The sequence below is a fragment of the Protopterus annectens genome, chromosome 11.part0, assembly GCF_019279795.1.
Source record: "Protopterus annectens isolate FY-2018-M chromosome 11.part0, PAN1.0, whole genome shotgun sequence".
Classification (NCBI taxonomy): domain Eukaryota; kingdom Metazoa; phylum Chordata; order Ceratodontiformes; family Protopteridae; genus Protopterus; species Protopterus annectens.
The window spans coordinates 1,142,205,878-1,142,218,850 of record NC_056745.1 but is presented as its reverse complement, the minus strand read 5'-3'; the positions used below and the strand labels follow the sequence as shown (position 1 = coordinate 1,142,218,850).

Sequence of the window (12,973 nt, the reverse complement as noted above, 5' to 3'; positions counted from 1 at the left end):
AATATGGTCGATAAACCATGCTGCTTTAACAGTGATTCTCAGCACCTGTCCCCTTTAGACATTTGAATATTGACTAAAACCTTATCCACTTACATAGTGCCTTTTTTAGGCATCACCAGCCCAATAAACCTTCCAACATAGCAAAACCAACCCAAGAAAATCTAAAGATGTTACTACCCAGTGTCAAGAGTCTAAATAAGAAACTCCACTCCCCACATGCTCTCCTCACTCTGGAGAATGTAAACATATGTACAGTTACTTAGACACAGTTTAAAGCCGCAGAGAGTACCCTGACATTTAGACCTGTTACTACACAGAAACAAACAAAAGGTGGAGGTGTCTCATTTTATGTCAAAAACAGACACACCTCATGGCTTCTCCATGTGTGAATTACTATGGGCAAAGTCCCATACCATATTCTTGAAAGCTATAGGTGCCCCTCTCTGACCCAGGAAACCCATAGGACATACATAAACATACTAGAGGTGCTCCATATTCAACACAACACCATATTCATGGTGACTTTAAGTACCCCACTATAAACTGGGAATCATACATAACCCTTAATATGCAGACCAAGAGATTACGGGACTTTGTAAACACAAATACTCTGGACCAGATAGTTCATATCTCCACTAAGGGCACTGACATCCTAGACCTAGTCCTCACCAGCATGGGGGAATGTTACACCCTCCCTGACTGTATTGTCAGGGAGGGTGTAACATTCCCCCATGCTGGTGAGGACTAGGTCTAGGATGGGGGAATGTTACACCCTCCCTGACTGTATTGTCCTCACTAGTCAGGTCAGGCCATAAACCTGTCCCCTTCGAAATACAAATAAAACCTGGGACACCAGGTAATTCTAGAATTTTTAAAAATTATTCCAAAGCAAATTTCCTACTTCTAAGTTATACCCTGGCAAAATTTCAAGCCACCCACAAACACTGGGGACACCGCTGCCTCCACTGGGTCATTCACAAGAGCCTTCTACAATCATATATACAGCTATACAGAGACCTAATTACGTTTACAACAAACTCAAAAAACAAGCTACCCTGGTGGAATCACAACACCAACATATTATATAACAAAAGGAGGAATATCCTGGCCAAAAATGAAAAGTGCAATGCCTAGCAAGGTAAGAACTCTCTCAGCAAACTAAATAAACAACTTAGGGGACTAAAAGGAGGGTAGTAATGCTGGAACTGAATTCATCCTTAAGTCTTGGTGAGTACCTTCATGTGATAGACCGTATTTTTACAAAATCTCACCAAGATGACGCTGATATATAAACTGCATTTTATATAGCATATATCATGGATAGATGTAGGTTAAAAATAAAAAAGACAACTGGTTGCAAATGTCCCAGTATAAAAAAGTGCCCAATCCTGGTCATTCCAGGACTGGGCACTGTAGTAATGGAAATCAAAGCAGAAGTACACCACTCATACCCAAGTTTAAATACACTCTACACAGCCTATGTGACCGATAGCTTTCTAATAAGAGCTTAAAAAGGCCCTTTAGGGTCATCAGCCTAGTATTCTCCTGTGATCCATTGATATTGTATCAATAATTCCTACATGCTAGCAGACTTAACACTGTCATATGCTTTCTTTACATCACACATGCTATCATCTTTTATTCTAACATACATTGTTTTATTTCATTTTCCATCTCTTTTATCAAAATCAACATTTCTTTTATATTTCTTACTTTAATTTTCCATAGATTCCCATCACACACAACCTCTTCAATTACCTCATCAAACCTTTCTTAAAAAAATTCCCAACATTATTCTATAAGTTACATTTCCTAATATTACTGGTAACCAGTTGTAAAACTTTTGATTGCCATTTGTTTCTGTAATAACTTTATATCCTCTAAACTAATTTCTCCATCTTATAACTCTTCCTTCAGCTGTTCATTTAATACCTTCATTGAATATTTCCTTTCATTCTCACCCATTTCCTAATTAAAATTATAATCTATTCACATCCACTCCTTGTACTACTATATTTACCTTTCCCTGCATTATTGCTCTAATTCACCCATTATAATTGCAATTTTGCTTTCACTTTTCCAGAAACTTGCTTAACTTTCCTCTTTATTACACCTGATACTCAACCTTCCCTATATGTATATATCAAATATTTTTCCACAACTATTGCAATTTCTTCATTATTTCTAACAATCCTTCCTTGTTCATTTTTAATTTCCCATGTAATAGTTTCATTACATTATTTATCCCTATAAAGGGCTCACTCCTGTCTTTCCTTTTATGAGATATCTTTGCCTGTTTAATGGAACCCTTTTTTCTGTTTTATTCATCCCATTCATCTATATTTGTATTGTAAATGTACTGCATCCTTTAACTTACAGCATGTTCATATTCTTGATATTTTTCTTCACATATTTCCTTTCTACATACATGGTTTTCCTTTTCTGTTTCAGTGTATATTGGGCCCGATTCCAAAAATCCTTGATATCAATGTAAGTGACCACTTACACTGGGAGCAGGCTGAGAGCAGCCATTTAGAAATCTGGCTCCTGCTGTTAGCCTGCTTATAGAATAAGTCTTACTCTGACAGCATGTCTTTTAGAATCAGGACAGACTTACACTGAGAGTAGCTCTTTCAGAATCTAGCACTTAGTTTTTTAATCCCTTTCTCCTCTCTTAATAAAGTCTCTTCCACTGTGAATGCTCACCATATACCTAAATGATCAGAGAAACTGAAAATGTCACTATCCACTTTAATTTTCTTTAAATGCTTACTACGTAAAACAGTCACTTTGTTTTTTCAAATAAGTCCTTTCACAGGTGTGCTTAATTTCCTTCACAATTATTATAAAAAAATCCTTTATAACGGCTCTACATATTTTCGCATTCCCATTCCTTATTCTTCCTTAGTCTTACATCACAGTTAATATTGGCAATAATAAGCATGTCTGAATTTATTCCTATATTCCTGATTATTCATAAAGATCTGTGCCATGGACCCGGAAGATAACAGTAAAAAGGCCTTGTTCTCATTTTGCAGCAATTTGTGATGCAGAGACATACAGCTGCAATGAGGAAAAACCTTATTATTGGCTGATTTGCATGCTTCTGAATTGCAGTTAACTACCATGGAGTATGGGTCAGCACTTTCTGTGGCACTTAACAGTGCTGGTGCCTGCATCATGCAAGCAGAGGCATACCCTCCCCACTCACTCTTCCACTCACAATACATGGATTCAAATGTACACACACACACACACACACACACACACACACACACACACGCACACACACACACACACACACACACACACACAACATAGTCCTCATACATGTTCCTTTGTTGTCTGAATGTCCTTGATGTCTCCTTTTGCCCAACCCTGGTAATTAATTCTGGATTAATTCCAGGCATTCAAGTTTCACACTTTATATCCTTTGATAAATGCATGCTAGAGCAGAAACTGTTATCCCATGACTCTCTCCAGTTGCGCTATGAGGTTGATAGGTATACTTACTGTTTAATGTCCCTCTCCCTCTTACATCACAATATTTTGCAGGCACTGCATAATACCTGAGATCCTCAACATATGTTTTAAAACAACTCTGCTCCATTAATATTCTGGTTTGCATAGTGGATTAATGCAGGGTTTTGTGCGTCAGTGCTGCATGGCTCAAATCCCTTTGTACTTATCTATTTTTTTTAAATTTTAATCCGTGGTGTCTAAAGGCAGCATGAAAGACTAACATCCTCTGTTCAGGGTGGGAGGGTAAAGGCTTGAATCATTTTTAGTGCATTTTGAGGCACTCTGCTTATCTCTGGTGCCTAGTGTTCTAGCACTCCTGATCCCTCTTCTAGAGTTATCCCTGGTGTCTAGTGCTCTCTTACCCCTTGATTCTATTTTGTCTCAGTGCCCCCTATTATGCTTTTAAAGACTTTTCCCTGGTGTATAGTGTTCTCCCACCCCTTAAGCCCCATTCTCGCTAGCTGTTCCTGACATGCTTTTAAAAACTTATCCCTGGTGTCTAGTGTTCCCCACCCCTTGATCCCCATTCTAAGTGCTACTGTGGTACTCTTAAAGAGTTACCCCTGGTGTCTAGTGTTCTTTCACCCCTTGATCTCTGTTCTAAGTGTCCCCTGACATAGTTTTAAAGAGTTATCCCTGGTGTCTAGTGTTTCCCCCACCAACTGATCCCCATTCTAAGTGCTACTCTGGTACTGTTTTAAATAGTTATCCTTGGTATCTACAGACCCCACCACCCTCAATCCCTTTTCTGTCTAATTGCTGCTCAGGCACCCTTTTAAAGAGTTAATGTTAGTATCTAGTATTCCCCTCACCTCCTTATCCCTGTTCTGTCTAAGTGACACTCAGGCATGCTCTTAAAGAGTTATCCCTGGTGTCTGGTGTTCACTGTGATCTCTGTTCTGTCTAACTGCTGCTTAGGGACACATTTAAATAATTATTCCTGGGTGTCTAGTAGTTCACTCCACCCACTGTCACCGACAATAGTGATTCTCAGGGTGTGTGGAAGTATAAGAGCCACTTCAGCCTACCGTGACACAAATACACACGCACACACACACACACACACACACACACACACACACACACACACACACACACACACACACACACACACACACATAAACAGCCCCCACCCCAACTGATTGCTGTCACAGACACATTCATTCATTCACCCATTTGCGTGCCCACACGAGCACACACACACACACACACACACACACACACACACACACACACACACACACACACACACACACACACACACACACACACACACACACACACACACACACACACACACACACACACACACACACACACACACACAACTGCCTAACTTACTCCCTACTACCGCTATCTCCCAGACATGCTCTCACACATCACATGCAGTCCCTCATCCATCTCCTAATATTACCTGATCATTAATCTCCCCAGTACTCACCTCTGCCATGATAGATGAACATGGCCTTTTGGTTGTGTTTACTATTGTGAGCTGCATAGTGCAGCTGTGTTAATCTACAAGGCCAAGTGTGGAAACAGCCCAGTGCAATGCTGCACATCTTCATACAAGAGCACAATCTTAGGGCTATCTCTAAAAACAAAAGGTTACCACAAGGTATACATACTAGTATATACCTCACAGTAACCTTTATAAATTTAGCTCTTCTTTTACATTTCATTTTCCTTTTTTCTTTAATTATAGTAGCTTAGATAAATAATGATTAATCTAATTATATTAACTCTAATGCTACAATCGACTACAATCATCCTTCTTGGAATAACTCTAACATCAATGACTTTTGTTTGAGATGACTTCATCATTTCAGAAATACCTGAACAAATTTCATTAACTAAATACCACACTTTCTCCCTATCCCATTGTTCTTTAAATTGAAATTTCTGCTTTTTGTCACAAGCCAAATATCTGTGAAATATGTAATATCTGTCTTTACTGTTTTACACCATTTCTGTATAATCGTCCTTCAGCATTCTTCACACTATTAGCATTTAATTCAAGTGCAAAAAAAATACTTCTTTCCACTGTTTCTGTCCTTTATCTACAACCTATATTTATTTTGCTATTATCTTTACCGTCTTTCTGAAGACATTCATTTTTAACACTCCACACTTATTAATTTGCCCTGTGTAAACACTTTTCATTTACTGATTTTATTCTTTATCATTTTCTTTATCCGCAGAATCGTCCCCAGAGTTCTCACAATGCTGATCAACTTCTGTATCAATCAGAACATTTCCCACAACTTAAATTTCTGCTAATGCATTTAAAATGTTCCCTTTTCCTCTCATTTTGTTAATTTTGTACCTGTTGACCTTGTTCACTAGAGTGAGTCCCGAAATACGGAGACTGAATGCCTGAAAGATCAGACTTACATATACTAGGTCTGAGATGCCATTTCGTGGAATATTGCCTTTTCTCTGAGGTATGATGATCTCTGCGTTGGCATATATAGAAGTTTGAGGGTGTAGGAGGGATTGTCCCCTCCCTGCAAAAAGAATTTTAAAGGAGAAGAACGATTTTCGAAATTCACTCTTCTCCCATGTTTGCTGTCTTTTTCTTCGGATTTTTGGCACTTGGCATTCTGAGTGTTGGTATTTCAATAGGGAGCAAATCACAAAAACATTTGCTCCCCAAGTGTATAAAAGAATGAACATCCAATACTGAAAAACTTAAAAAACTCTACTAATTTGTACAAAATATAGTAAAAGTTCTACAGTCTTGCTTAGATGAAGCTCGCAACATTTATCTCATTTCTGTGATTCTTTTTTTCAATTTCTGTTCTGCAGCAGATACTCTTCAACAAGATCCCTGGTGAAATTCACTCATCTGTGACGTCTTTATATTCTAGCATACTCATTGCCGCGTTATCTACTTCTGACACATGCCTATTAATATTTAATAATTTCTCCTCCCCACCTTCCTCCTGGTATACTCTTCACTATCGGACCATAATAAAGCTACCTCCTTACTTCTACAACATAGGTATGAGTAAATTGGTGTTAGGTCCATCTTCACTAAAATGTATTATTTCGTTCTGATTTCAGCAGTATTATGCACCTCACCTCCATCTTCATTTTTTATATATTCATGCCTTTGCCCTGTTGCTGTGGCCACAGCAGTCTTTCCCTTTGCGTCTTTCCACAGGAAAGTATGACAGTTCCCCATAGCAAATACAGTAGGGGGAGTTTCCTTGTGCCCTGGGAAAATATGCTAAAGTCAGCATAAATATCACCTTAGAACTCCCCTGAAAAAAATGTCAGTGGCCCAGTGGGACTAACATGCTCAACAAAGGATAAAGAAATAAAATAAAGATGAATATCTCTGTGTCTGTTCTAAAATATTTGGACAAGTGGAAATTTAGATAACTTATACACCTTACACCTACAGCATTTTATGCTGTAGAGAAAGATCACTAATCACTACAACCAAATCATCTAATATTGTAGGTATAGGTTAACTATGGATTCACATCCCACTACCACTGAAATCCATTCAGAAAGCAAACTCATCTAAAACATAATTAAAACTTCATCTGTCAAATCAATAGGTCTGCTCTTATACAACATTAGGATAAATGCCACAGTTATTTTCAACTTGCCATATTATCAGTCCATTTCTTTTTATTTAGAATGCTACACCCCACAACCAGGCTTCATCAATACCTGAATAGTTTTACCAGCATCTCCCAGGTATATACATTATTTTGTGACACTGCTCACCCCATCTGTATGCTTCTAATATAAACCTAATTATAGCTATATATATATATATATATATATATATATATATATATATATATATATATATATATATAAAATTGTCTCTGAACCTGTTTTATAGTCCACCTCTTAATTACAGTATTAACATTTTCTGCCCTACCTAGCTCTTTCCCTGACCTCCATTTCTTTGAATATCAAAAGACTAATCACATGATCTATTTTCTATCTCAAAAATGCACTAATACACCTCTTCAAATGCTCAGTGTTCACTACCTGCTAATGCATAATTAATTTTATACTGTAATAGCTAATCTTTATTTTCATATGAATGCAATCTAACTAGCAAATGTATGTGTAATTGTTAACGTATATTACTTACTATCTCTTCATGTGCATTACTAAATGTCTGTTTAAAAATGCTTGTAGTATATTGGAGCTTTTCCCTGTGGACCTCCACTGAAGAGGAATTATTGACTAAACCCATTCAGACAAACCTGGTAAACAAAAGCAATTAAATAAAATAAAATTACTATTTCAGAACTTATATATTTTTTTATGATTTTCAGTTTGTAACACATTGTCTATTCCCTTGGAGGACCCACCATATTTTTAATGCCTCTTCACAACCACTTGTTTTTCTGAATGAACCATGAAGAGCTTGTTGGTACCATCTAGAAATGAAGGTTAAACTAATAGGAGTACAGTTATATATGTTATTCATGCCTTCCTAGAAGCTTGGCATAGCTGACACAAATAGTATACATTTAATCATTTGCTCATTTGAAATGAATAGAAGCTATGCTACCTGTTAACACTAATATTTTTGTCATAGTATAGCCTACCAGTGTAATGTACTATCATCACTACACTTCAGGGCAGAAAGAAGTAATCTGTATAATTATTGGACAGGGGATGGAAGATCAGCTGGAGATGAACTTTCAAAGAAAATGACAAAATAAAACATTTTTATTGTATTATTCCTATATACCAGTTGCTTAAAATGTTTTTGCCTTCCCAGCGGTCAATTTTTTGAAGACTGCCATAGTCATTATTTCTAGGGATAAAGGTTTGGGTGACCACTGAAAATATCATGCATCAGGGTCACTTTTTATTAGGTGCTACCCTCTACTTCATCCCTTCTTTGGTATGCAGTGTCCAGTATGAGAAATGCATTTATTTGTTTTACATTTGTTTACCAGGAGAGTCTGACTGGGCATGAATCCCATTTTCAGCAGAGGCCCGGGGAGAAAAGCTCCGCAAAGGTTACTACAGTAAATGCAATAAACACAAGTTATTAAAGTACATAGCAAAAAGTTAGCTGTAGTATGATAATACAGTAAAATAATCATGAGATATAATTACAGTATAATACAACAGTATGTAAAAAAATATACAATACAGTTGAAGGGTGTTGCATTCAGTTATATTGTTACCTTCATAAAATGGTTAGTACAATAAATACAATAAAAGCAAGTTGTTTAAGTACAGAAAAAAGAAAGGGGGTGTTGTGTATGCTTACACACTAAGATCAACATAGGGTAAACATAAATACAAATCAACAACGTAGGAAAAACGTACAGTACAGTTGATGGCTGGGCATAGCATTCAGTTACATTAATAAGAGTAGTTTTCATGTTAATTTCAGTCTGAATATATGTAGTTTGAGTTTGTACATTTGTAATTACCTTTTAGAAGAATGTTATAATGCTAATAGTCTATGTTAATGTACAATGGAATAAGAATACATTATCTGAGTGGGGTTATATAGTTTTATATAGTTCTACAGTTGCAGTGGGAGAGCTAGTATTATGTAACGGTGGGTAGTAGTGAAGGGATGATGTAAAAAGAACATAGTGTGAAACTATTATGTAGAGGGAGCCATAAAGTTCCATTATGGGGAGGGGGGATTACCCAGAGTCTGAACAATTGCATATCCAAGACTTGTTTAAATGGGACTGAAGGAGTTTTTTTGAAGTTATTTTTGTTTTCAGTGGTCTTGATGTCTAGTGAGATGACATTCCATGTTTTTGCAATAAAAGAAGAGTAGAGGGAGTCTCCAGAGCTATTTTTGGTTTTTGTTATGTAAACTAATGCTTTGGGGACTATATTATAATATCGAATCTTACAAAGATAGAATGTTATAATATCGAACCCGTAATGTCGAACATTGAAAACAGCGAAGGTGCAGGACACCAAATTCTTTCCCAGGGAAAGAATTCGGAGGGCCATTGCTGTGGCTTCGCTGTTTTCAGCGTTCGATATGTTGGAGCATTACGGTTCAGGTTCAGGTAAGTGTGGGATTGTGTGTAAGTCAGGGTTAGGGGGCGGGTTAGGTGCATTAGGGTTAGGGAGCAGGTCAGGTAAGTATGCGGTTGTGTGGACGTTAGTGTTAGGGTGCGGGTCAGGTAAGTGTGCAGTTGTGTGTAGGTTAGGGTTAGGGGGCGGGTTAGGTGAGTTAGGGTTAGGGCACGGGTGAGGTGAGTGTGTGATTGTGACGGACCATAGGGTTGGGGTCGGGTTAAGGTAAGTGGATAGCTAGTAGTGTATGTAAAGTTTAGTTTAGGTTTAGGTGGAGGATTTTAAGTGTATGTGTGTGGATTGCTGTTTTTTGTATGTGTTTGTGTTTTATGTATGTTTCTCGGAATAACGATTTTTTTCCCCTGGGAAAAAAATCGCTATTCTGTCTGTTCGATGTTTGCGGATTTTGGTGTTTAGGGCTCAATATTATAACATTCGATATTTGTAGATTTCGATGTTATAATATAGACCCAATGCTTTGTTGATGGATCTTAGTAGACATTTGTTAGAACAGATATTCAGTAAACCCTCTAGTTCAGGGGTTTTATAGGGATTACATAGGATTTGGTGGGCTATTGTAAATTGGTTATATATAAGAGGTTTGGTAATTCTAGCCAGGATACTGAAGGATGAGTCAATTGCGAACTTTGCTATTTTATTGTAGCAAGTGTTTAATTTTATTAAGTTTGATTTGTTTAGGTTGATAAGTGTTGGGGAGGCATATAGAAGTGTGAAGAATAGGTTGGTTCTTGCAATGGTAGCTTTACTGTTGTTGGTGAGGTACTTTTTGCATCTATATAGGGTTCCCAGTTTTTATGAACCTTTTATATTGTATGTGTGATATACATATCAAATTTCATTTTGTGATCTATGATAACTCCTAGTAGTTTGGTGTGTCAGACAGGTGTGATAGGGGTGTTGTTAGATGAATATATTGTGAATGGAGGTATGGGGGTCTATGGCTTTAATGGGATGGAATATCATTAACTGTTTTTTTTTGGGGGGGGGGGTTAAGTGTTAGCTGAATGTTAGCTAACCAGGTTTCAACAGTGGCAAAGGATTCTTGTGTCAGTTTCTGGAGTTGAGGGGCAGAACAGCTTAGGGTGGAATCATGAGTGTACTGGACTAGAGTGACGTGCAGTTAGCTTTGTGAAGTTGGTTGGTAAATATGGTGAACCAGGAGAGGGCTGAGGATGGATCCTTGGGGGCCCCTAAGATTACAAGTAGGAGGGGGGATAAGGAATTTTGCCATTTGACTGCCTGTTGGTGGTTAGATAGATAGTCCTGAAACCAGGCTAGAGTGGAGTGGCTCAGATTATGTTCGGAGAGTGCAGTTAGGAGTTTGGCATGGGGGACTGTATCAAAGGCCTTGGAGAGGTGTAGAAAGACAGTGGAGACAAGTTTGCCATTGTTCCGGTGTTGATTTACAGTATTGGTAAAGCTAATAAGGGCTGTGGTAGCAATGTGACTGGGACAGAATCTGTGTTGGGTGTTGGTCAGCAGTTTATTAGTAAAGAGATAGTTAATTATTTGGTAATGTATGCATTTTAAAAGGATTTTTGACAGGGTAGATAGAATGGCAATTGGTCAGTAATTAGATAGTTCCACTGAGTTATCCCCATTGTGAAGTGGTATTATATATGAAATTTTCCATAGTGATGGGATGTGTAGTTCTGACAAAGAGTGATTAATTAACTGGGAGACGGGATATGAGATGGCTTTGGCTGCAGTCTTGAGGTATTCTCCATATAATTTATCAGCAGCTAGTATTGTGGGTTTAAGTTTATTCAGATATTTATATATTGTGCTAGTAGGGACAGTTTGTAAGGAGAAACAGTTTTGGTCTACAGGTAAGGATGACAGGTTTGGATATCAAGTAGGAGAATTATTATTAGTGAGGGCTAGAATGGATTTGGTGAAGTGTTCATTGAACTGGGTGACGATATTATTGGTGGTGGTATCGATGTTTGGGGGTGGGGTACTGGTATTTCCTGGATGCAGGATTTTATTGATGGCAGCCCATAACTTTTGTGGGTTTGTTTTGTGTTTAGACTGGATATCTGTATAGTGATTCTTTTTGTCTATCCTAATTTATTTCTTGGCTTTGTTTCTTAGCTGCAGGTATGCCTGTCTATTAGTTTGTGTTCTATTGTGGCTCCATGAGTCCTATGCTTTATCTCTTTGTTTTAGAAGTAGTTGAGTGTCTTTGGTAAGCCATGGGGCATAGTTAGATTTAGTTCCAACAGTTCTGATAGGGGCAAGGTGATTTAGAATGTTAAGGAAAGTGTTGTTGAAGTGATCTACAACACTATCCAGGGAGAGAACTTAGAGTGGTCTCCAATTACATTGATGTAGTGCAGCTATGAAGTCTTGGGTGTTGAAATTCTTTGTATACCAATTTTTTTGGAAGATGGTGGATTTTATTGGGTTTACTTGGTGTCTTATTAGAGAAGTGGGGAGGTGATCACTGAGGGTGCCTGGGAGAGAACCAGAGAGGTAGGATTGAGTTGGCCGGTTAGTGAGAATTCAATCTAGTATGGATTCCTTTTTAGATGTTTTATCTATTCAGGTTGTGGTTTTGATTAACTGAGTAAAGCCACATAGTTTGATGTGGTTGGTGGGGTGGAGTGAGTCCCAGGAGGACCAATCGATATTTAAATCACCCAGTATGATTATTTCTTGGAAGAAATTTTGGGATGCCATGTCTAGTATGGATTCTACTGTGTTAATGTTATTGCCTGGAGCTACATAGGTGCCAATTATATTTAGATTTTTTTCAGTTGATTTTTAGCTTGGTGAATATTGTTTCTGCATTATTTAACTTTGGCTGGTTGCTGTCGATCATATCAATGGTCAGGCTATTTTTGAACAGTAGCGCAACACCTCCACCTCTTTTAAATGTCCTGTCTTGTCCTAAGAACATTATAACTGGTGGAACAAATTTGTTATAATTGATTTGTGGCTTTAGCCAGATCTCTATGAGAAGAACTAGATCAGGGGAGTAAAGGGCCAGTGTGGCGTGTAGTTTTCATATTTTGTTGAGTAAGCTTCTTATGTTTATGTTAAGTATTAGGAGGTCCATGGCTTTTCTGGGCAGGTTTAGGATGTTATTAGTCTGAGGGCAGAGGGGGTTTCAGTTGTTTGTAGGGCTGGGATTTGGGTGTAAGTCACCACTGAGTATGACTTGGGATGCTATTTGAATGATAGTTTTTAGGTATTTAGATATAAATGTGGTATATTTTGTGGAAATTTGGGTATTTGCGAATACTTGCGAATGAGGCAAGGTCGAAATCTGAGAGGTTACACATTGAGGGTGATACTAGTAATAATGTTGGTTTCTCCTTTGTAGGGACTGGACATGTGAAGCAGGTATACATGTACCTCACTGTGACTGTTTACACCACCCTTCCTGGAA

At 37.8% G+C, this 12,973-nt stretch overlaps 1 protein-coding gene across 2 annotated transcripts in view; it reads right to left on the bottom strand.

Moving 5' to 3' along the window:
• Window positions 1–12,973, bottom strand: part of LAMB4 (laminin subunit beta 4) — a 1,139,974-nt gene that overhangs the window by 170,287 nt on the left and 956,714 nt on the right. The gene's annotated exons all lie outside the window — the stretch shown is intronic.